General features: G+C 42.9%; 1 long non-coding RNA gene across 1 annotated transcript in view; it reads right to left on the minus strand.

Annotated features, from left to right (window-relative positions):
- Window positions 1–408: 408 nt before the first annotated feature.
- LOC119918530 overlaps window positions 409–25307 on the minus strand; it is a 51748-nt gene continuing 26849 nt past the window's right edge. Inside the window, exons 2-3 of the long non-coding RNA XR_005447458.1 lie at window positions 5642–5721; window positions 409–739 (exon numbers count right to left, since the gene is read on the minus strand). This is a non-coding gene — a long non-coding RNA (uncharacterized LOC119918530). The remainder of the gene's footprint in view (window positions 740–5641; window positions 5722–25307) is intronic.

Consider the following 25307-nt stretch of genomic DNA (forward strand, 5'->3'; position numbering starts at 1 on the left):
AATTAAGTTGCAAAGTGGGAGGCGTTATCTTGGCTTCAGGAAGTAAAAGTCCCATTTATTTTCACCATAGACAATGTTGACTCACAGTTTGACATACAACTTTGATTAGCACGCAGTTCTGTCATTAGTAAAAATGTCTGACAACGGTGTTTGAAAATATCTGGTTCTTTAGAAAGAGATACAAGCCTGTGCACAAAAAAACTGCAAGAGAGAAGTGAGCCGCCATTCCCAAGGTGCAAATTGCATTTTTTGGAATTGCAAAAGTTAAAAAAATAGTCTATTAGTACTTGATGAAGTATTTTAGTGTTCTCTAGACCAACACAAAAATCACACACATGATTAATACAAAGCCGTAATTACAAACCACTACAGTTCAATTAAAAATATATTTAGGAAACTTACCAAGCATTTTATGAGATTTTTATGGATTTTAATACAGTCCTAAAAAGGAACATTCTAACTTTAAATACATTTACATGTGTAAACACACATCTCTTCTTTAACAGACACACTTGACTGTGGGTGTTTCACCACAGCGTTGCATAATCCCAATTTTAAATCGGGAAATCAGCATCATCATGTTCTTTAATCCACCACGCAAACACCAGAGCGCCATGGGTTAGGACTTGAAGCACCCTTACAACTGCTGAGACAGAGGGGCCATCCAGGGTTCAGGCAGTGGGCTGAGAGGTCAGGTATCGCCTGCAGTAAGCGGCACAGACGACACCAACTGGCACCTCTGTGAAGGCAAGAGGATTAAGAGAGCAAAGTTGATCTCAATGTTTAGAAAATACCAACAGAGCAGGGTTGAAGAGGTCAGCGGAGCTTTCAGTATCCTTCTAATTAATATTCAGGCCTTGGGAATATACTAAGCTAGTGCCCCTTAGCCCTTCTTAGTCCTGGTCTGTTGAGAGGGGTTTGGGTTTAAAGACAGATGTATTTGCTTCCAGCTAAGGGACTCTGAGCTTCGTTCTGCTGCTGAATGATTGGGCAACCTCGGGCGAGCTTGTCCTAGAGGCCTTTTCGTTATTCTGTTCACAACGCCCCATCTAAAGACCCTCATTGATCAGCGGCTCCTTAAGATCCTCTCTTCTCGTTTAGTGAGGAGCAACTGTTACATCACTGTCACAGAAAATGGATAAATGGTCATCTGATTTATGAGGGACTGGATGGGTCACAGTTAGTGTGTTCCGTATCTTATAAATGTTTATCTTTATATATCGTATTTTAAGGGTAGATGCAAAAAAGTTTGTGGAAATGATTTGTGTTGCAAAGACGGCCATGGTGGCTATAAGTACTCAGGTAAAGAGCTTGCTTCAAAGCTTTCAAATGCTTCTCATGGCCTTAATCAGTGGATGGAGTATGCTTAGTTGGTTCTGTTGTTAATTGTGTGATTTCAGCATGAAAGTGACAACAGGTGGTTGCATATAAAGTATTTCTGATGGAGGTTTTAATCATGTGACTTGAAAACATATATAAGATTTAAACATAGTATCTAGCACTTTTCTACCTTAATGTACAAAGCACTTTGAAATGTTGCCTTTCATTCACACACACAAACTGATAGCTGCAGACTAACTTGGGGTTCAGTGTCTTGTTAAAGAACACTTCAACATAGACCGGAGGAGCCGGGGAGAGAACCATCAACCCCTGCAATTAATGGACAACCCAATCTACCTCCTGAGCCACAGCCGCCCCAACGATGTGGCTGACAGGGGTGAAGTGGACCTTTTGCAAAGATGTCTTTTGGCTAAAATACTATATCCATGTTTAATAATAAACCTTTGAGCTCAACTAGTGGATTGGCCTGCCTTCTGATACTTTAAGACTCCATACAGCATATAATTATTCAATAAGGAGGACATTTGGACAAATGCTTTGAAACAACTATTTAGTTATTGACAATGAGGAAGAAACAAAAAGGCTTTAAGCACTTAATCCTAATGGATCATTGGAGTAGCTGATTGGTTTGTATACTGTACATAATTTCACTAATGTATGTTAAAAATTGATGTGCACCAATTTAAAACAACTGAGCAAATTCCAATTGCAAAGAGAGCTCAGGAAAATTTTCAGTAAGTGGACCTTGTGCTAGCACTCCACTTGTGTTAGTGTGATATTGAATGACTCAAGTTAATTATATCTGAAAGCAATGAAATTGTCTCACATATTCATATTTTTATTTTGTTTAAAGAAAGCAAAAAAAACTGACCTTCAGAAAGGGCCTTTTCACAGCAGACACTTTCACTGATACACATTAACTACTTAACTACTAATAACATTAACATAAACAATGTGTTCTATTCAAGTGTCCCAGTAAGCCATGACATATTATATACACCTGTGCTTTTCCTACTGTGACATGTCAAAATCATCTTAAAGCCTATTGCTGGGATGGATTTGGCTGCAGTATTTTCACACCCTTTAATTGCTATTTTATGTAGAATGAGTTAGCCAAATGATTTTTACTAGATTTTCCAAAACAAAATGCCTAAGGATGAGGTATCGCTATGCAATCTGTACACCCATGCTGCTTCATGAACTCACCTGAAGGTTATGTTCTCTACAAAAATGAGAATCTCCACCTCTGATATCAACTAAGGCCTTTTGACTAACTACCATGACCTACAAAACTCCAAACCACATCCTCTCCAAACTTGCCACATTAATCAATTGCCTTATATTTATTCATCACCCTGCTCCCATTCTCCCTTAAGCATTTTTGACAAGGTTGCACCTAGCACACTGCACTCCACTGTACGCACCTGCTCTGTCATGTAGATGCACCCACAACTTAATTATTCATCCCCAATTTATCCATTAACGGCAGCCTACACTGCAATTCACTGACTTCAGTCAATAAATATTCTCTTTGCTAAGATTAGAAGATTTTGCGCGACCTAGATATTAAATCAAGTTATTGTTCCATCTATGTCATGCTACAATTTCTGACAGTGAAGGGAAACTGAGAGGGAAAAGGAGAGAGTGTGAGGTACATGGATGCTAACTTAAACGAATGCTTCAGTTCAACAGTGACCCCTGCTGTAGAGTGCAGACTGGTTTACCTTCAATAAGGGCAGGCTGCTTAGAGGTTTCTTAAGTTGAAAAGGGCGAGGGTTTGTGCATTATCAAAGTGGCCACTTTGCTGAAATAATCAGAGTGGTTTGTTAAGCAGAAACTGCATCTTCTCCTGTGTGGTCATATGAGAGGGCCCACACCTGTTCTATGGAGTCCCAAGTGTGCCACCAGAAAAAAATTTAATTATAAAAAAGTGCAGATTTGATAAAGAGAACATAAAGAGGTGGCGGAGCTTTCAACTGCAAGGTGAAAATGCCATGTGTTTTACATGCCCGCATACCATCACTAATCACTACACAAACTGTTTTCATGTATTTAAGGCTTTCTCCCATTACTTTCCATGAGCTTGATGAAGCGCTGAACTGCTCGTCACTGTTAATAAAAGATCATCATCTGTTTATGGCTTGAGTGTGCAATCATGACTGTTAACACTTGTTGCTCATCTTTATAAAGTAACTGAAAAAAATTCAAATGTAATTTTTACTTTCACACACCAACCTTTTCCTGAGCATTCAAGCGACAACTCTCTTCAAAGAGACTTTTGTTTGTTCTGCAGTAAGTCATGTTTGGTGGTATGGCTCTGTTCTGGGACCTCCCTGCCCTTCCAATTCCCAAGTGGAAAGCCAGGGAGAGCACACCTCCGTGCCCATCAATGTGCATACATGGAAAGCCTGAGGCAAAAAGGGCAGCAGCAAAGACCCCCCCCCCTCAGGGTACAGAACAGAGCAGGCATCAGTAACAACAGAAATAACATTGATTAGTCAGTCACAGCCTAAAAGGAGGAGCTGGGGTGGCGGCGGGTTGCAAAGTGGCTTGCAGAGGAAGCAGCAACGCTAGGCAGGCTAAAGCAGCTTAAATAAGGCACCTTGTGTGGAATTTGCCAATGAATGATAAGAGGGGAATCAGCTGAGCCTTTATACAGATGTGCTGGGATTGTGAGCTGAGCTTGACTTCATTGCCTGCCTGAACTAACACTATGCTCGACTCATATATTGTGCTTTTATTTGGAGACGGCGTTCCCAATTTAAAGATGGAGGAGCTCTGCTTGGCAAAATTAATGATCTTATCATTTCTGTTTTTACTTAAGTTTTAATGCATAATTTAAATGCTATTTCAATTAATCAACTCATAATTAGATTTTTAAATGTATACATGTTCTATAGAATTTTAATTAAAAAACAAAATAATGTAGGTGGCGCAATACAGACTTGCCTTTCTCTGCCAGTGCATGTCAGTGTGGTCACCTCCAGAGTATGTCAGGAATTCAGTGAATGGAATCCACTCACCCAGGACACGTAATCCAGCCCTAATCACTCACCTTGACCATTTGTCTGAGTGACAGGTGTAATCTTTGTTCAAGGTTGGTAGTCTGCTGGTTTTGGAAGATGGAGTGGGGGTTGTAGCAGGTATCCATGCCATACCATAGGGGCCAGTTCCTCTGGAGTCTCCCCTAAGTCCAAGCCCATACAGCTGCAGCCTTGTCAGGGCTTGCAGCATGCTTTATGCCTCCCCGTTGCAGGGAAGAGTAATCACTGGTTCTGCAGCAGCAGTGAAGATTTAGAAGTCCTCTTACCTTCAGCCCAAACCGTCAGTCACTCAGAATAGAGTAGCTGCCTGGAGACTGCCAGTGGAAGTATACATCATCTACCTATCATATCCTCCCTCTTGCTGCTAACCACTATTACGCCTTATGAATCAATGTGTCAGAAGGAAATATTCGTGAAAGGCAATTAAAATAACTAAGAGATCCATCAACCATAAACACAAGTTGACAAGATTACCATCTTTATGAATATTTATCACAAGTAATGGCAAGATCAAAGGGAGCACAGGCAGACCTCTCACAGAGCTGTGTAAAGGCTCCGTGTTTGTTCAGTGATGAATTTGTTAAATGATAAGAATGATGGTTTTAACAGGCACCTGGGGGCTTGTGGGTAGATATGGCTGCAGGTGGAGAAAGGGGTTGAAGTGTTCAGGGGAGATTTGACTAACTCCTGCAGGCTCTAATATATTTATGAATAATGCCCTAAAGCTGATGAAGATTTTCTAAAGGCTATGTCATGCAGATAAAACAGAGCAAACTGTGACTCCAAGTAACGTAGAGTAGTCCTCAGAACTCCTCATATGAGGATATTTTAAGAAAAAAACCCAAATCGGAAAGAAACTTGAAAGGTGCCTGTTATGTTCAAAACTTTCAATCAATTTTGAGAAAGTATTATCTTTGGTAAGGTGTGTTCATTTGGTTTCATAAGTGGGGGACATAATTTGTTAAAAAGAAAAAAAGAAAAATTAACTAAACTAAAACAATTTCTGCTTTAAATCACATTTAGTTCCATTGTTAGATAATGTATTGTCAGCTTTTCTAAAAAGAGAGCACTGTCCTTGACTACCTTATCTTTGATTGTTGTTCAATTCCAGGATCTTTTTAGGATAATATTAGCTGTAAATCAAAATTAATATATTTATAATATTATTTTATATTATAATTAATGTTAATTTTATTAATATTGTCATTATTGTTTTTATTATTATTTACCCCAAACCAGCCAGAGGAGGTACTCACCTCTGAACAGTGTGCCAAATTCTCGGTTGTGTCCCCAACATCCTTCACCAATCAGAGGCTTAGGGCAGCAGGAATGTTGCCTGGGAGGTGAAACACAGGGTAAAAAAAATTTTTATAAGACTTGTTGCTGGTCGTAAAGCTTATTGCTGCAAATGCGACCTTGATGAGCATATGAACATTTTTATCAACTCAGATCTCAGCATCTCATCCGGATTATGGCAGCTATAAAAGTACACTGTGATTTTAGCAAGTAATTAAAACTCAAACTGTAAAAATTAATGAAATGCTGCCCTTGTTTGGACTTAATCACCGGGGGCGAGTTCAATCTCAAAACGTTTGGCACCGGTTTGCAACGTTTTTGGATTGGATGACATGTTTCCTTGCAACGTTCTGCAACTGGCTTCGAGGTATGTTTTCTTCTGTTTGGTGGGCGTGTCACAGGTGTTACCCAATCAGCTGCGACAAGTTTGTAAACACAACAGTGTTAAAAAGGCGGGAAAATGCAGTACACTGACATACACAACAGGGTGTTCAGGGAACCACTGTTTCCGCTGAAATAAACGTTTTGCTACGTTTTGTCGGCGCTGAACTCGCCCAGGGTGCCAGAAATGTACTTATTTAAAGGGGCACTCCACCAATTTTACACATTAAGTTCAGTTTATTCATCTCAAGGATTACTATTAAACTGGTGAAAGGAGCTTTCTAAAGTTTTTCCAACTCTCTGCTTGGCCTTGGAGGCTGCAAAGTTATAATATAAAACCCTTGTTACAAATTTACAAAGTTGTGTTATATTACAAACTGTAAAAGTGGGCATTGAACACATCCACAAAATATGCTATCAAGTTGCATTTTGGGAAATGTAGGATCCAGTGGTTTTGGAGTTTGACCCATACTGGAAACTAAAAGTCGGAATATCTCGGCCTCTGCTGCATCAGTTTTGACCATTCTTTTTAAATCTGTCTCTTGAGATTTAACTGTATAGACGTACTAAACAAAATTGATGGAGCACTACCCCTTTCATAAGGGCCACTACCACATTCACATTTTTCTTTTCACAACATGCATTTGTGCTTATTGTGGACAGGAGTGTCTGACAATGTAGCACATGCCATTGTTCAGCTAACTCTGAAATATCAAATGTCAAAAATGCTTAGCAGTACTTGAACACACCATCTAGCAGATTTTTCTAATTCACCTGCATTACCTCATACTGTAAAGTAAGATTAAAATAAACATGACAATGCAAATGATTTACCCACACATTTAAGTGTAAACCCACCACAACTAAGTTGCTCATCTTTTACTTTATGGTCAACATTTTTTTTCTGGTTTTATGGAATTGTTAAAATAATTAATTGTTATAGTATAAATGTTGCAGAAGTAAACCTCAGTAATTATGTCCAACCTACAGTATGTAATAGAAAGGTATTTTGGAGGAATTAAAATGTAAATAATGTTTAAATTAAATATAAATTGCCTATCTGAATGTGTATTTGATTTTTCTTTATAATGGTGGTTGTTTCATTATGGTGATAAGGTCAGAGTTCAGCCATCACTACATCACTGGCTGTATGTAAAACATCTCCAGTATGTTAAATGAGTTTAGGAAGTGGCACAGACAGGAAATGGAGTGAGACAGATGTCAGACTTTTACAAAGTCCATTAAAAGTATCATTAAATTTGCATATGACCCAGGACGGAAGGTTGTTAAAGTTTAGCAGATAATTTGGACATTCGATAGAGTCGAATCCCAATGTTTTCATTCAAGGCTAAACTCTGCCATCAGCATTCAGACAGGATGAGTTATTGCCTTGTCTTGCCCGATCCTTGGGTGTCAACCAAATTAAAATTCTGGTCAGAGTGGAGGACATATAACAAGTGCCTGCAAGGTAGTAAGGAAGGAAAACTTAAAAACAAAAATGTGTGCACCGGGGAACGGTTAGAGGCAAACAATTCAGGGCTTTGCAGCCGATTTTGGATAATTTGTGGATGGGAAATGGCACTAAGGATCGGGGGTGAGGCTTTGGAGGTGATACACTGGGCGAGAAGGATGGTATAAAGTTGGGTGAAGTGAGGACAGAGCCAATAAGGTTCCTACAAGGACCCTCATTACTTCAGTGCCATCACCCTCCTAAAATGGGCTCCTGTGCTGACTGTCTGTATCCTCTCTTATCCAGTCAAGTTGATATGTGAGTGAGAGGGAGCAGATAGCCTTCCGTGCTCTCCATCTGGCTGCAGACACACACTTTATGTTTACCAATGAGCTTGCCGAGGAGATGGCGTCATTCAGGGCGACAGGTAAGGGTGATGTACACTGCAAGTTGTCAGTTTCAGTCTGTTTTTTCAGTTTCAATTCCATGAATTGAGAGGAGGAGAGTGGGGACGGGACTGAAACATTCTCCTTAAAGTTGTTAGTGACCTGTCTTGTTAGTGGGGTTTCATGAGCAGCTTTGGCACCGGTGCTGTTATTTGTTGCATGTTGCTCATGCTACCACTTCTGGATCAACGGAGGATCAGAGGCATGGCTCTATTTGCGTATTTTGTACAGATGCTCTTACCTCTAAATCTAATTATGTGAGCAGTTAAAATAAATGCATGAATACATATTTACACATTTGTATTTTCTTCTGCACACTGGACATTAAGAATTAATTTAATGTAATCTAATTCAGTAATTGTGGAACAGCTGAAATAATTAAAGAGACTATATAAAAAATGTCTGTGTTTGCCTTGTGAGCTTTAGGAAAAATATTTAGAAAAATGTCCCTTTTTCAGGACACTGTATTTTAAAGATCATTCTGTAAAAATCCAAATAACTTTACAGCTCTTAATGGTAAAGGGTGCAAATAATATTTTTCATGTTTGTTCAATGAACCATAAACAATCACTGAACATGCACCTGTGGAATAGCCGTTAAGACACTAACAGCGTACAGACGGTGGGCAATTAAGGTCACAGTTATAAAAACTTAAATATAACTAAATATCACTAAAAAGACCTTTCTACTGACTCTGAAAAACACCAAAAAGAAAGATGCCATGGGTCCCTGCTCATCTGCGTGAACGTGCCTTAGGCATGCTGCAAGGAGGTATTAGGACTGTCGATGGTGCCAGGGCAATAAATTGCTATGTCTGTACTGTGAAATACCAAAGAAAGCGCTACAGGGAGACAGGAAGGACAGCTGATCGTCCTCGAAGACCACATGTAACAACATCTGCACTGGACCACAGTGCCACACCAGATACTGATTGTTACTTTTGATTTTGACGCCCCCTTTGCTACTTGCATGTCTGTGAAACTTTGTTCAGTTTATGTCTTAGTTGTTAAATTTTTTTATGTTCATACAAATATTAACAAATGTTAGGTTTCAGACTTGAGGAAGTGACTGGAAGGAACCAGCTAATGACTCCAGCTACATATTTACTGTACAGATGTAAGATCAGTATCAGTCTCCTCCCCTAACTTGGCAAGAAAGCAACATGTCCCAAGATGTATAACTATTCCTTTATGGAATTAAGCTGAAAACAGTTTTAGCTCACTTTTGTGCTAATTTTAAAATAGACTATAATCCCTTTTTGGGCCACTCTGGGGCAGAAGAACAAAACAAGCTGAAACAAACATACCTGCTTTTGTCACCTTTGAAAGCTGGTAGAGCTAAAGTGTTAACAAACAAATGCATACTTACAAATCCATCCAATGCATTATCACTGCATTAGAGTCATGTTTCTGGCCACCTGATGAATCCATATCCAACATTCACTCTCCTTTTAACTCTATTTTCATGATATATCTGTCTTCATATTTGACTTTCTTCACCAGCTGGCTACTTGCCAACTTTGTCAGCTGAGACTGACTCTTGTTGTTGACCATTGATTGATATAGATTAACACAGCTTTAAGTCACTGCGTAACACCATTACAAAACAGAGGATCAAAGGTTGAAATGAATATCAGTTATCCTTAAAAGGGTAAATCTGTCTGTATGTGTCATAACAGCAGAGGAACAAGAACTATTTCCACTCATTTTGCATTCAGGCTCAATTCACCTGAGTTGGCCTGACAGCCAGCGGCTCATATCCTTGGCTCTGTCGGGTGCCACAACACTGATTACGCTCTGATCCAGCTCATAAGCAACCAGCCTAATGCCAGAAGCTCAGATATGACACCTTAGGGGGTCTTTGTGTCTTATCTGAAAGCGAGGTCCAACCATTTAGTGACACAGAACTGAATTGTTCCACGGAATAAAGAAAACAATTATGGGCTAAATGGCGGCGATCCAGTGAAAACGGTGGCTCTTATCAGAACGACGCAGGGCACTGGAGGTTTTACCTCAGCTGAGGGTGAAATACAATTGGGAAGGAAACAAACACAGATATTGGGCTGTCGGTTATGTCAAAATTCATTTCAGAGGAAAAGGCAAATAGAAATTGAAATTCATTATATTGATCCAAGCATTGTTTTCATGGAATATGTAAGACGCTTCTTCTGTTTCACACAGATACAACAAACACTTTCTCCAACTCTCTGTCTCGCTCTCTACCTCCCCCTTATTTGCAATGAGTCAGTCTCTATAAAAGAATACCAATCGTACCGCAGTCTCAGTCATGAGGGAAATGTCCCCTCCTAATGCCATGCTGACAGATTGCTTTCCGCATCAGCGGCGATGGTCCATCAGAGCTCCGCTGCTAATTCTGTCAGACGGCACACACTTATGCAGACACGAACCCCAACCCACCAACTGCCTAAAAAAGACATGAAAAGCCTCACAGTCTGACAGTCAAGCTTAAATTGACGCCTGATAGCATGGTAGAGAGCAAAACAGTGACATGCACACACATGGTCAGTGCCCTGTAAAAGCCATGCATGACACCCAGAGCAGTGTATCCAATGCGATGAACACACTCCTCATCACACCATGGTGACTGGTTGGATGTCAACGTGTCATATCACACAGCACACGTCCCAGTGAAGTCGGATGACTCAAAATAAGCAAGTGGGACTTAATTCAGTTAAATGTGTGACTTTTTAAGCTACAGAAAATATACACAAAAACAGAATAATAATGTCTGACACTAGAACAATCAAGGGCTTTACTGTCGCCTTACTCTCAGCTCTCACTTTTACTTTTTTATTGTTGCGATTTTGACGACACCTTTCATCTTTAAGGGCTTGTCTCATCCGTAAAATTTTAAGAAATGAGGAAACAACCATGCGGATGTTGCATGAATTATGTACGAGGTAACTGCCTTTCAAAATGATCAAATGAGAATATAAGACTTGCCAAGGTTAAAGGTGATCTCAGTTGCTGGAAATGTTTGAAGGTGTGTCATTTAATTCATATTTAATGGAACAGTGACAAACTCTTGGAAAGTTCACATTCACTCATGATTATATTCAGGTATTTGTTGACCAGGAGGTCCCCACATTAGTTTGATTCTTCCACTCCACAAGATAAAATTAATCAACAAGTCCATCACGTTAAAACAAAGCTATTGCTTATATAATAATGGAAGTCAGTTTTGGTGCCAGCGCACAGATGGAAAATAGAGCCAATCTAGTATTTGCCTTTACTAGAATGGTCGTATATGATAGGGAGAAAGCTGTAGTACATCATGAAATGGTGAACCTTACTTAATGCTCTTATGGCCCTTAATTTACATCCCACCTTTTTGTACATAAAAGCTCATATTTTTGTTTGGCTTGTGATTTAACACTAACGTTTATCTAAGATTGTGAGTTTTGTTTTTTACTTTCTTTGGAAAGTCTGGATGCCAATATTTGCAACACTTCAAGTAGTATGTAGCATTTATGAACAGTATACCACACTATAAAGTAATTCTAAGAAGATTTCAGTGTTTATTACTGTATTTATCAAAAGTCCCAAGTCACTTCATATAAAATTCCTAGGAATTCAGTTAATTTAAAAAGTTTAAGAGAGGAGGCAATTCAACTGTATGATCATTTTGGAAGATGCAGTGAGTGTTTCTGTTCTATGTATATTGAACTATACACAAAGGTGTTTCTATTATTTAGTTTACTATTAACTTCACTGATTATTGAAATGGGGTAGAAAAATGGAGTAATAGAAACATGTGTCAGTAACGGTAAGCTCTTACCATTCCTGTAAAATTTGTTTTAAATGCCTATTCAAAGCATATGCAAAGTTAATTGAATGCAGTTCAACCATTTGGATTAAATGCATGGTTTTGGAGCTCGTCTGAAAGATAACACTCTGAAGTGTCTAACCCAAAAGTCAGAATCACTGCTACTGGAATTGATTAATATAGTTAAAACACACTAAAAGTAATATATTTTTAGTTTCCATGCAGACAACTACACTGTGGGGCCACAGAATAAAGCCTAGTCCAAGTTCAAATTTTATACCAATACCATGAAAAATGAATATTTTACACAGGTTTTTCAAAGGATTTGTCTTAGCGTATTTTTTTCAAAAACAACACTGCCCCTTGGCGGCAAGCGGCTTCCGTAGATTGACGCCGATGTGTTTTTTTTGCTGGTAGATCATGTACTTCCTACTTAAAGCTGGATATCAATATTTTCAGAATTTTATTGTGCCAGTCATCGGCACAATAGGTTGCAATTGGCTCGGCTTACCCACAAAATAATAGGGGCTGGCGCTTCCTTACAGCGTGGGCTCTCGTAGGCTATTGTAGGCTGTGAAAGGGACATGTGAGCTCCTATTGGGTCGAATTAGGTGTCACACGAAAGGTCAGAGTTCAGCGGCCACATATCAATGAATATATGATATCACATTTGTTTACATCCAAATCTGAGTTATTACGGTTATAATGACATACAGCTGTGTGACTTTCTACAGAGCAATAGTTTATTTGAGGATTTTCAGTCAGGATTTAGAGCTCATCATAGCACAGAGACAGCACTGGTGAAAATTACTAACGACCTCCTTATTGCATCAGACAAAGGACTTGTCTCTGTACTGGTTTTATTAGATCTTAGTGCTGCATTCGATACCATTGACCATCAGATCCTATTGCAGAGACTGGAATATTTCATTGGCATTAAAGGAACCGCTCTAAGCTGGTTTAAGTCCTATTTATCAGATCGATTTCAGTTTGTACATGTTAACGATGAGTCCTCCATGCATGCCAAAGTTAGTCATGGAGTTCCTCAAGGATCTGTCCTCGGACCAATCCTCTTCACTTTATATATGCTTCCTCTAGGCAATATTATCAGGAAACATTCCATAAACTTTCATTGTTATGCAGATGATACTCAGTTATATCTATCGATCAAGCCAGATGAAACTCATCAGTTAGCTAAACTTCAAATGTGCCTTCAGGATGTTAAAACCTGGATGACCTGTAATTTTCTTATGTTAAACTCAGATAAAACTGAAGTTATTGCTCTGGGGCCTAAGCACCTCTGTGACGCATTATCTAAAGATATAGTTTCCCTGGATGGCATCGCCCTGGCCTCCAGCACCACTGTGAGGAATCTTGGAGTTATCTTTGATCAGGACATGTCGTTTAAGTCTCACATTAAGCAAATTTCAAGGACCGCCTTTTTTCACCTACGTAATATTGCGAAAATCAGGAACATCCTGTCTAAAAATATTGCAGAAAAACTAGTCCATGCATTTGTTACTTCTAGGCTGGATTACTGCAATTCCTTATTATCAGGCTGCTCGAAAAAGTCCATTAAGACTCTTCAGCTGATCCAGAATGCTGCAGCACGTGTTCTGACAGGAACCAGGAAAAGAGATCACATTTCTCCTGTTTTAGCTTCTTTGCATTGGCTTCCAGTAAAATCCAGAATAGAATTTAAAATCATTCTTCTTACCTACAAAGCTCTTAATGGTCAGGCACCATCTTATCTTAAAGAGCTCATAGTACCTTACTACCCCACCAGAGCACTGCGCTCCCAGAATGCAGGGTTACTTGTGGTTCCTAGAGTCTCCAAAAGTAGACTAGGAGCCAGAGCGTTCAGCTATCAAGCTCCTCTCCTGTGGAACCAGGTTCCAGTTTGGGTTCAGGAGGCAGACACCATCTCCACATTTAAGAGTAGGCTTAAGACTTTCCTCTTTGATAAAGCTTATAGTTAGGGCTGGCTCAGGTAGTCCTGAACCATCCCTTAGTTATGCTGCTATAGGCCTAGACTGCCGGGGGATTTCCTATGATGCACTGAGCTCCTCTCTCCTCTACTTTCTCTCCCTCTGTATGCAACCTCATCCCATTATTGCATGTTACTAACACAACTTCTCCCCTTTCTGTTAGTCTTGTGCTTTCTCGTCTCTCTCCTCCTCTCTCCTATCACTTCCTGCAGGTTTTCTGGCTCTGGAGCTGTGGAGTCTGGATCTGTGGTTGCGGGTCACCTGCTGCCCCCGTGTTCCTGCTCGACACCTTCTGCTACAACGACTATTGTTGCTAGTCTTATTGTTATTATTGTTATTATAATCATTTACATTACGATTGTTACCGTTAACACTACCATAAATAACTGTACCATTTTTCATTTAGTCTATAGCAACATCACCTTTACTGTCTGTACCTCTGTGTGTATATTGTGTAGGCTGCCTCCCTTCCCTCTCTCTCTCCTTACATCCCTCTCTCTCTCTCCTTCTCTCTCTCTCTCTCTCCTTCTCTCCCTCTCTCTCTCCTTCTCTCCCTCTCTCTCTCTCTCTCCTTCTCTCCCTCTCTCTCTCCTTCACCCCAACCGGTCGAGGCAGATGGCCGCCCACCCTGAGCCATGGTTCTGCTCGAGGTTTCTGCCTCTTAAAAGGAAGTTTTCCTTGCCTCTGTCGCTTAGTGCTTGCTCTTGGTGGGAACTGTTGGGCTTCTGTAAATATCATCACAGAGTATGGTCTAGACCTGCTCTTTTATGAAAAGCGCTGTGAGATAACTGTTGTTGTGATTTGGCGCTATATAAATAAAATTGAATTGAAAAATTGAATATTACCCACGTTTGCCGGCAAATATGAAATGATGCAGCAGCAGTCCCTGGGGATTTATTGATGGAATAATGAGTTTTGGACTAAATGTTTTTACTGGATTGGATCGTCTGGACCTTTGACAACAAGACCATTTTTGTTGGAATATAATCGATTGGGGGACCTACTATGAGGCTTCAAAGGAGAGTCGCGTCAATTTTGATAGTTCTGGTTGGTCTTCTGATTGTATCTTGAAATGGTTTGCATTGGTCGAATCACGAGGATTTTAGCTTTGAAACGGTGTATCATATAGCAGTTGTGGGCACATAACGAGAGCTGTTGTCAGGACCTGTTACCCGTTTTCACATAAAGTTACAAACTGTAGCCAAACAACTAGGTGTAGCTTAAACTTAACGCTTTCTATGCAGACTATGTACACCGTTGTTCTTTTCTTCCTACCGTCATCGACAACATAATCCTTGAATGTCTGTGTTGTACTACACGTAACATTATTTGGTGCGTATCATTTGTATAATGCATGTTTTTTCTGTTTATTTATAGGTTTTTGTGTGTGGCATTTTTGCCTTCATTTGACAGCCTCGGTGTAGAGGGGTATGATACCTATGAATTCCCACGACCACAACTGAACTGTAGAAGATGTGTTTATGTGGTATATGCCTTTGCCATTAGGCTACCGGTGCGCCACGTAAGTAGAAATCTTAAAATAGAACGTAAAAATAGCATATGATGATAAAAACATTCTTTTAGTTTGTATTTTACCTTTATTCAAAGATGGACAGAAGAGAGGTGACAGGAAGAGCAAAGATCATCTGCTGGGAATCTATGAGGGTATGTGTTACACCCAGTATATGGCAGGTGTTTTAACCATTATCAACCAGGACACTCCCATTATTTCTGGGGGGGAAATTTTTTTTAAGCACACTCTTTACTCTAGTACAATATTAGAGAGGTTTTGGTTTATTGCAGCCATCTGTCCACTCATGCATCCATTGCTGGTAACTGCACACAGTATAAGGTTAATTTATGCTTTTGAAAAAGTACAACCAAAACAGCAGGAGTACATCTGACCTTTAGAATAAAGTATTCATGGTGATATTTTATTCTTCTGAAATGACAAATAATGCCATTGTAGAAAAGGTTGGGGTCTTTGATGCAGTGGGGTTCATTCAAGTGTGTACAATCAAATGCCCAAATAAAATAAGATCAACTAAAAATGATCTATCAGCAATTGTATTATTATGTATAATTGGGCCCACCGAGTTAATTGTGCAGCCACACAGGGTACAGAAAAGTAATTTAGTGTAGCGTAAGTAGAGGATGCCCATGGCACTCAATGCAGGAAACAGAAGAGAGGGATTTTGGAGAGATTATGAGCATTACTACCTCCCCCCACCCTCACCCAACCCTCCGTACCCCCCCCCCCACCACTCCCTGCGGGCCTTATTATTAGTTGGCTGAATATATCATTATGAAAATGTCTTTGTCTGACTGTGTGCCATGCAGGATTCCATCTTCTATCAAAGAACAGCTAGAAGCATGATAATTTGGATCCACAGAGAATAAGAAAGCCAGAGACTAAAAACTCGTCGTAACTGCATCGCTAACGTGGAAACAGACGTACACATGTATGTAGACAAACATGTAGGCATGGACGAATATATCCTCTTGTCACTCTTACTCTCATTTTCTCAATTAGGGAGGAGAAGTGTGGAAAGCCACGATAAAACTGCACTTCTCTCATCACAGCCTTATTTTTTTTGAAGTGACCTAGTTGCAGAGAAAAAAGCTGTCAGATGGAAAGCTGTGTGAATGACATCTCATGTGAAGATGGGAGATGGAATTGAAGCAGGGCGATCAAATTTTGCGCTCTCTCATCTCTCAGGGTGTATACAGTATATTTACTTGCGTACTGTATATAGTTTAAGTGTGTATTTTTACTTTGTCCCAGCTGCTCCCCACAACCTGTTACGTATTCTCGTTATCTTTCTTTTGGTCTGTCTCTGCCTCCCTCATTCCCCAGAGAGCGAACTCCAGCTTCTAAAATCTGCTTTATTGATCTAATTTTTTTCGAGCACTGGTCCTGTCATTGACAGATGAAAATCTGGGAGATATTACAACACACAATGCACCTTTCTCCAAACCACGGCAAACTCAGACAGATGACGGCTACTAGTTCTTGTTTCTTAAGCTTGGCTGGAGTTATTCACATCACAACACTGTCATTGCAGCAGAGCAGCTTGTTGAGCAAACATGATGAATAATTTAATTGGGTCTGGACAAACACAGCTCACGATTAAAAACAGACTGTGACAACACTAAGAGTCCCACAAAACAGAAATCAGGAGTCGTGGTAGGAAACGCCAGGCACAGAGAGGAAATTGATGGGTCCAACAATCGTAGCCTGGGGGACAACTCACATGCTCAATCTGTTGATTTCAAATAGAATTAAAAAAAAATGATGAAAGTATTGTGGCTGCAACTAATAAAGGATGTTTGTTGGGAATGTTTAGAGACAGAGTCAGGCTCTCTGTGAGCATGGCTTTTACTTAAATCAGGAATACCAATGGGAAATTCATAACTGCTGTAGGACCTCAGCCAAAACAAGCTCTCAAAGCCTCCTTTCTAGATGGGCTCTGATGTTCCTGCTTAGAGCAGTGATAAGAAGCTGGAATAAAGTTTTGAGGCTGAGAGTTTGCAGTGCAGGAACGCCTCTTTGCATTTTTCACTCCGACTGTAGCCAGGGTGGGTATATTAGGCAAAGATCAAAAAGATGATTATAATATAGTGTGAAGTTGCACTTGAGTCTAAAAATGCTCCTTGGGAATGTGTGATTATTGCAAACAGGCATTACAGATGCACAGAGTGAGGCCGACTTCTATCAGTCTTGGAGGTTTCAAGCCTCCCAATAAAAAGTGTTCTCAGCAGAGCCTCACTTTCTTTTATGTCTGATTCAGTTTAGTCATCAAGTCATTATTCGCAGTGCAAATGTGATGCCAAAGTGCCAATTGAATAAAGAATTAATATGAAATATTCATGACAAAATGCATTCACATGCATGCATTAATGAAAGTAATAATATAACTGAATTGACCCTATGGCCTAATCCCACTTTTCAGTTTTATGAACTCAGTGTTGACTTTATTTATTTATCTTTTATTGCTAGGTCAGTTGTGTCGTTCACTTGTCCCATTTTTTCCTGACACACGTTTTCTTACACACTGTGCAAAGGTTCAGTGTGTTTTAGTGGCATCTAGTGGTGAAGGTTGCGAAATGCAACTAGCAGCTCACGGTGCATTCATGCGCCCCTCGGATGGTCCCATTTCACGAGTTGTGAAGTCGTTCTTCCGACTTTCTGCATGTGGAATCAACATGGACGCTACTACAAAGATGTGTTGGATTAGCATTATCAGAGCATATAAACAGCACGCAGACATCTACTTCACTGTACATGGACAGCAAACTGTTATTATAACCATATTAAAAATTACTTGTTTGTAAAATATGTATATGCAATACGTGATTTTGCACGAATCAAAGTTCTGTATAATTCTTTATGCCCATTTACACTTTATTTCTCTTTTTGCACTAGAGATTTAAGGAGGAAGACAATATTCTGATTATTTCGATGCCACATGAATACACCGCTCCCCCCTCCCTATCCAAGCAAGCAGGAGACGCTACGGTGGCCTTCACGCTCTGTCGGCTCTTGTGCTAAAAAATACGCCTGGGCCCAAATTTCTCTTATTTTCTTACTTCTAATAAATAGCTCACTATTACTACTACTGTTAATGTTCTTTGTACGTATTCAACATAGTGAAGTAGCTGTGACATAACATATTTATTGTCCAAAGATTCCAAAGTCGAGTGTTGATTTTAATTTATTCCCTACAAGACAGCTATGGGTGCATCTACATTTTTCTTTTTGTTTTTTTTTAAACCTGTCCTGCCCAGCAGCCTGGTATAGAGTATAATGACCTGGATACCATATTGTGCCAGACAGATTTACTTTAACAAGAGAGTATTAAAATACTCCTTTGTCTGTTTTATTATTTATTTAATTATGTATTGATTTGTCACCGGGCCGGACAGGGGGGCAGACACGGGGATGGGGGGGCACAAACAGACAGCACAGAGAAAGGACAACACCTGCAAGAGAAGGGGGAAAGGGGGATGGAGGGTGGGGACAACAGGGAAAAGCTGTGGGAAACACCAATTGCAGAAAGCAACGAAACCTGCAAGAGAACAGAGAGGGGGGCTTGGGGAGGAGAAAAACAACAACAAACAAACACAAACAAAAAAAACAATAAAAATAATAATAATAGTAAAAGAAAACCAGCCGAACAGCAGCAATAAACAGCTGACATATTAATGACATATTAAGACAACTAAGAGAACAATGAAAACAAGAAACAGTCACACACACTAAATAAGCAACACAACACAGCCACGAGAGCTGGAATAATAATTAATTTAAATAAGTAACTGAAAGAAAGGCATCAGGAATAATTCTACCAGGGACAACCTAAGTTTGTTTGTGTCTGTGTGGGTGAATGTGTCTGTATGTGTGTGTATGTACATGTGTGTGCGCATAAGCCTGTTAAAGAATGTAGTTGTTAGAGAGAGTGGGACGCCACGACTGTAACAGGCAGGCAAGAACCCCAGTAGCCAATAGGGGTGGAAGAAAGAAAAAGAATAAATCAAATCAAAAAAAAACAAAGACTCCCAGATGCACCGCGATGCAAACGCAGAAGACCCCGACCCAAATGCCAGTTGACAACGTAATGCCGACGGAACGCAAAAGAGGAAGAGCAGCGCCCGGACCGACCGCGGCGCAGACACAACATAGACCAGTGGCCTCCCCCATCCAGCACCCCACCGCCGCGCAGCAAACAACCACAATGCCCAAATGCCACGCAATCATCAACACCAATGCACAAGTGACGAGCCCAACGCGCACACTGCGCGAGCACGGCGACACCCATGCCCAGCAGCCCCCGCGAATCCCGCGTGCGAGGTCGGGCAAATGAGAGAGAGCAAACGGAACAACACGACAGCGAAAGCCAGCGGAGAGAGACACCAGCAGCAAGTCCCAGCCCGGCAGCAAACGCGCCGCACAGGTCACCGTGCACCCGCCAATAAAAGTCCACCGTCCCCCCAACCGCCGGAAAAAACTAAGGCCGCCGGCGCCAGCCGACATCCCCCATGCCCAGCGCGCCCCCCGGCCGCCATGCAACACCAGCCAAACCAGCAACGAGGCAAAATCAACTAGCTCAGCTGCATGCCACCAACAACCCACCCATCCATCAAGGGCCGAGAACTCCAGGCACAAACCCAGAACAAACCGGAGCACAGCCCTGCCCCGCACCCACACTGCACATCCCGAAAACTAACTATATACCTCAGTATCCAGAGGGGTCCAACAACTGGCCGACAGAGAAATGGGCAAGCACGGATCCGAGGCCAACGAAGCAAAACAGGAACGCAAACAGGTCCCTCCAAGCCAACGAGGAGATGCCTCCCCCGGACTCCAACGCACAAACTAAACGCCCAGCAGCCATCCAGAGACCCTGCCCAGGGAAAAAGTATAATACATCAAGATGCATCGATAATCGCCCCACAATCCCACCGCAGACCCCCACCCCCAGAAGCCAGGACACCCTGCGACCCCCCAAAGCGCAAAGGACCCCAGACCGCATGTCCAGGGGGAAGCTGTACCCCGCCCCAAGGAAGAACAGCAGAAAGCCGTGCCGGGAAGCTCGCTACCGCCAGGGAGCGATAACGCGGGAGAACCAGGCCAACGGTCCCCCAGCCCAGCCAGAGGCATCCCTCCCTACAGTGCAGCCAGTGACAGCAGCCCCCGATCTCATCCCCGGACAGGGGCCCAGCCCCCCCAGTCAAGCACCCCCAAGGAGGAGCACCAAAACCTACCCCGACAGCACCGGTCATGCGCCCCAGAGACTCCCGAATGCCCCCACCGTGAGAGAGCTGGCAGGGGGAAGCAGCGGGAGCCTCACCTCTGCCGAAGAGGGCCCAGGCGAGGAGAGGAGACAACGGGCCCCCAGGCCCAGGGACACACCACCCGCCCAGAAATGAGCAAAGGCCACAAGCCCGAGTCCGCAGAACCCTAGGCCAAGGGCGGGCCCCCACGCCAGGGGAGCCCCGACCCCCCCCAGCCCACCCCAGATCAGGCAAGGCCGCCACCAACCCCACAGCACCCCAACGCCCGGGGCTCCAGGGGTAGGACACGAGGCCAATGAGAATCTCTCCCACTCCTTCAACCCCTCTGCCTGCCTCTGTAAATGTATTGTTTTGTGTTGGATGCATGTCATGGATTGTGAAGTGTTGTATGGTGGAGTGAAGATAAGGTGTGTGGTAACTAAGGTGCAACTAAAATTGGAGGGTAGTTGTGACACAGGCACCCCACAACTGTCAGGTAGTGGAGCCTCCCATCGTGCCCCTCCCACCCCCCAAGCCCTCTGTGTCTAATGTGTAATTAAAATTGAGGGCAGGCAGTGAGGGAGGAAGAAGTGCGAGGCCGCAATAAAGCAGCCCCACCCCCCAAACGCCCTGCAGGCTGCCCGTCCCCCAGGATCCTAAGGGTGTATGTTGTGAGACATGACCAAAGGGGAAAGGTGAAGGAGGTCATAGGGAGGCTAGAAGACCAGATTCCTGACTGGCCCCATCATTTATTCAGTCCCGTCCCCCACCCCCCTAAGCAGGAGGACGCCAGGTCCCTCCAGCCCAGGGCTTATAGCAAGAGCCCCTCTAGCACCGGTAGCACCCCAGAGTCAGTGACAACCCCGCCCATCCCCAGGACGGGCCCAGGGGGGCCCAGCCCCCCCAGCGCGCAGACCCGCCCCAGACCCAGAGGCTCCAAAGCCCCGTGCCCCAGACCCCCACACACTCCAGAGGCAGGTCAGTGCAGCCCCAACCCAAAGTCCAACAATCCCCCGTCCTCGCCGGGGCCCCTCCGGCAGCCCCACTGCTAACCCCTCACCTCACCGCTCCCCCACAATCAGCAACTCCGAGCACCACCAGCCCCCAAGGGAGCAGGTCCGGGGCAGCAAGGACCCCACCCAAGGACAGAACGGCCCAACAGCCCAGATCCGAAGGTCGGCCCACACCCAGGAGGCAATGCCACTCAGGCCAGGTCAGGCCAGAAGACCCCCACCCCCGCTCCCTTCCCTCCCTAGCAGCGAAGCATCCCACACACAAACCCCCACCGTCCCCAAAGAAAAGAGACAGCAATCACCCCGCGACAGCAGCAACAGCCCCTCAGCCCTAGGGAGTCAGCAGATGCAAATAGCCCCTAGGACTCAACACGACCACACTCCAGAGGGCCGCGACGCGACTGCAAGCAACCATCGACACACCCAAAGCACAATCCCTCCATACACAGGATCCCGGCACAACCACCAAGCATCCAGTCCGGGCACTAAAATCCAGAGGAGACACCCCCCAACCAGCTCAAAAAGGACCAGCCCGCACCCCCAACCCACCCCGTCAACCCCTTCTTCCCGGTCCCCCACCCCTCCAACAACCAGTCGCCAGACCCCTCAGAGAACCGAAATGCAATTATCAGGATGCACAGCATGCACACAGGACAGAGCCGCACACCAGCCCAGTCCCGGCCCGCACCCGATGCCCCCAACCCCGACAAGCACGCAAGCCAATAATGACCTACAGATGAGCCAATCAACACTACCCCGCTACCAATCTAACTAGCGGCACACAACAGCCAAGTAATGCGCTGCGCAGGAGAGATGCCAGCCGGCGCAAACCGCCCCCATCCCCCCCGCAGCCAGAGAGACCACAGACCCCACCCACGGCTACACCGTGACCCACGCCGCACGTTCACCACCAGACCGAAACCCACCACAAGCATCCCCCCCCACCAACCTCCACCGCCATGCCCGCCGCCCGCCCCTCCCCCCAACCCGGACCCACACACAGGACACACAGGGAGGCAGCCAAGCACCGAGCGCCACCACATCCGCACAGCGCGCGAGTCAAAATCACCACCCGCGCACCGATACCAACAACCTCGCGACACCTAAGCAGAGTGGCTACCCACCCCGCACCAGCGGCACGCCGAATACAGGGCAAACACCGGTCCCCCCGTCAAGCCCGCGCCCTAGGCAACCCGAGGGCCGCACCACCGCCCCCCCCGCCAACACCACGCCATCAACCAACATTTAAAATTAGAAAAAGTCCCCCACGCCCGCACCGCAATGCATCTAAGAATCAACCCACCCCCAGACACACCTACCAGCCGTACGGGACCCTGACCAGCAAGGCAGTACACACCCACCCCCATTAAGTGATAAAGTTGATCAAGGGGGACCAGAGAGATTGGAATTGTGTCAATTTGTTTTTTTTTACAGCAGACATTTTCTCCATGCTAATGTGATCTATAAGGTGATTCCGATATTGGGTGATACTTATATCTTTTTGGCCTTCCAGTTCATGAGGATAGTTTTCTTGGCGATGCATAAGGCAGTGAGAAGCATGTATGATGTGTCAACCTCTATACTAATGTCACTTAGGTCCCCCAGCACGCAGAGTGATGGGGAAACTGGGACGGGGTAACTTAGCCATATCGATAGGTCTTCACATATCTTCTGCCAGAACTTTTGAACAGGTGTACATTGCCACATAGCATGCATGTAACTATCAGATATGTTACCTGAGCAGTTCCGGCAGATGTTTGACTGCATAAGACCCATTCTGAACATCCTTTGTCCAGTATAGTGTGTTCTATGGAGAGTTTTATACTGTATAAGTTGTAGATTGGGATTTGTAGTCATTCTAAAGGTATTTAAACATATCTGCATCCAAAAGTTTTGGTCTGGACTAATGGATAGATCTGTTTCCCATTTTAAGAATGGGAGAGAGATTGAACTATCTGTTTTTAACAGTAACATGTATACTTTTGATAACAGTTTTGGAGGCGAGAGTTTAAGAAAGTCTGTTATCATTGGAGGTAAATCTAAGTCCATTATTTTATCCTTAAATCTAGCCTGAATTATGGATTTAAACTGTTGAAATTCCAGAAATCTATTATGGCTAATTCCATATTGTGCCACTAGATCCTGGAATGGAATAAAGTTACTGCCTTGCATTACATGCTCTAGATGTCTTATCCCTTTGTCATACCACAGTGGGGAATTTAGTGTTTTCTTATTTTGCAGGATGTCAGGATTATTCCAGATTGGGGTAAATCTGCATGGGATAGGTGAAGACCCAGATATTTTGAGAAGTTCCCACCAAGCTGCCAAGGAAGTGCTTATGTTAATGCTTTTAAAGCAGGTATGACGTTTGATGCTGGAACTGATGAATGGCATATCGGAAATTTTAATTTCATTACAGAAGGTTTGTTCTATGTCCATCCATGAGTGGTCCAGGGGGCTCTGATTGATCCATTTTGAGATATATTGTAGTCTATTAGACAGGAAGTAATGATAAAAATTTGGCAGTTCTAAACCACCACAGTCTTTTGCTTTTTGCATAGTTTTTAGACTGATTCGTGGGGGTTTATTTTTCCACAAAAATTTTGAGATGTTTGAGTCCAGTGATTTAAACCAGACAGCAGAGGGTTTGGTGGGTAACATTGAAAACAGATAATTGATTTTAGGTAGGACCATCATTTTTATGGTGGAGACTCTTCCCATGAGTGATATAGGTAATGATGTCCACCGTACAAGGTCATCCTCTATAGATTTAAGTAAAGGCGTGTAGTTTAGCCATGTCAGTTCTGACAGCCTGGAGGAAATATTGACACCCAGATATTTAATATTCCCAGACTTTAGCGGTGTGGTAGATATACTCTGGAAATCACACTTTACAGGTAAAACTATGGATTTACTCCAGTTAATGGAGTAGTCTGAGATGGATGAGAATTTATCTATAAGTGTGATTGTCTCAGAAAGAGAAGTTTGTGAGTTTAGGAGGAAAAGTAATACATCATCTGCATAAAGGCTTATCTTATGGTGTATATTTTCTGTTTGAATTCCTTTAATATTATTATTTTGTCTGATCGCAGCTGCTAGTGGTTCTATAAAAATAGCAAATAGCGAGGGAGAGAGTGGGCAACCCTGCCTGGTACCCCTCTGGAGACTAAAGCATGGAGAAGTATGATCATTTGTTTTGACAGAAGCTCTTGGGGAACTGTATAAGATTTTAATCCAATCTATGAAAGAGTTTCCAAATCCAAATTTATATAAAGTAGCGAATAGAAATTTCCAATTTACTCTGTCAAATGCTTTCTCTGCATCTAAAGAAACAACTATAGTTTCCAGGTTATGAATAGTGGCATAGTCTATTACGTTAAGTAGCCTGCGTGTATTGTTGGTGGAGTGCCTACCCTTAATAAATCCTGTTTGGTCAGAGTGTATTATACCAGGAGTGACCTTCTCTAGCCTTCTTGCTAGGGTTTTGCAGATGATTTTAAGATCTGCGTTAATAAGTGATATTGGGCGATAACTGGACGGGAGTGTGGGGTCTTTGTCTGGTTTAAGGAGCAGGCTGATATTAGCAGAATTCATTGTTGGAGGCAACATGCAAGTACCCCTAATTTGCATAACCATCCTATAGAATGTGGGCGCAAGTATTTCCCAGAATTCCTTATAGAGTTCAGCGGGAAAACCATCTGGCCCAGGGGCTTTATTATTCGGCATATGTAAGAGAGCTTCCTGGAGTTCAGCCATTGAAACAGGTGAATCCAGAGCCCTGATCTGTT

This window comes from Micropterus salmoides, unplaced genomic scaffold, assembly GCF_014851395.1.
Source record: "Micropterus salmoides isolate LMB-PRFRI ecotype aquatic unplaced genomic scaffold, ASM1485139v1 Ms_hic_scaffold_23, whole genome shotgun sequence".
In the NCBI taxonomy this organism is placed as follows: Eukaryota; Metazoa; Chordata; class Actinopteri; order Centrarchiformes; family Centrarchidae; genus Micropterus; species Micropterus salmoides.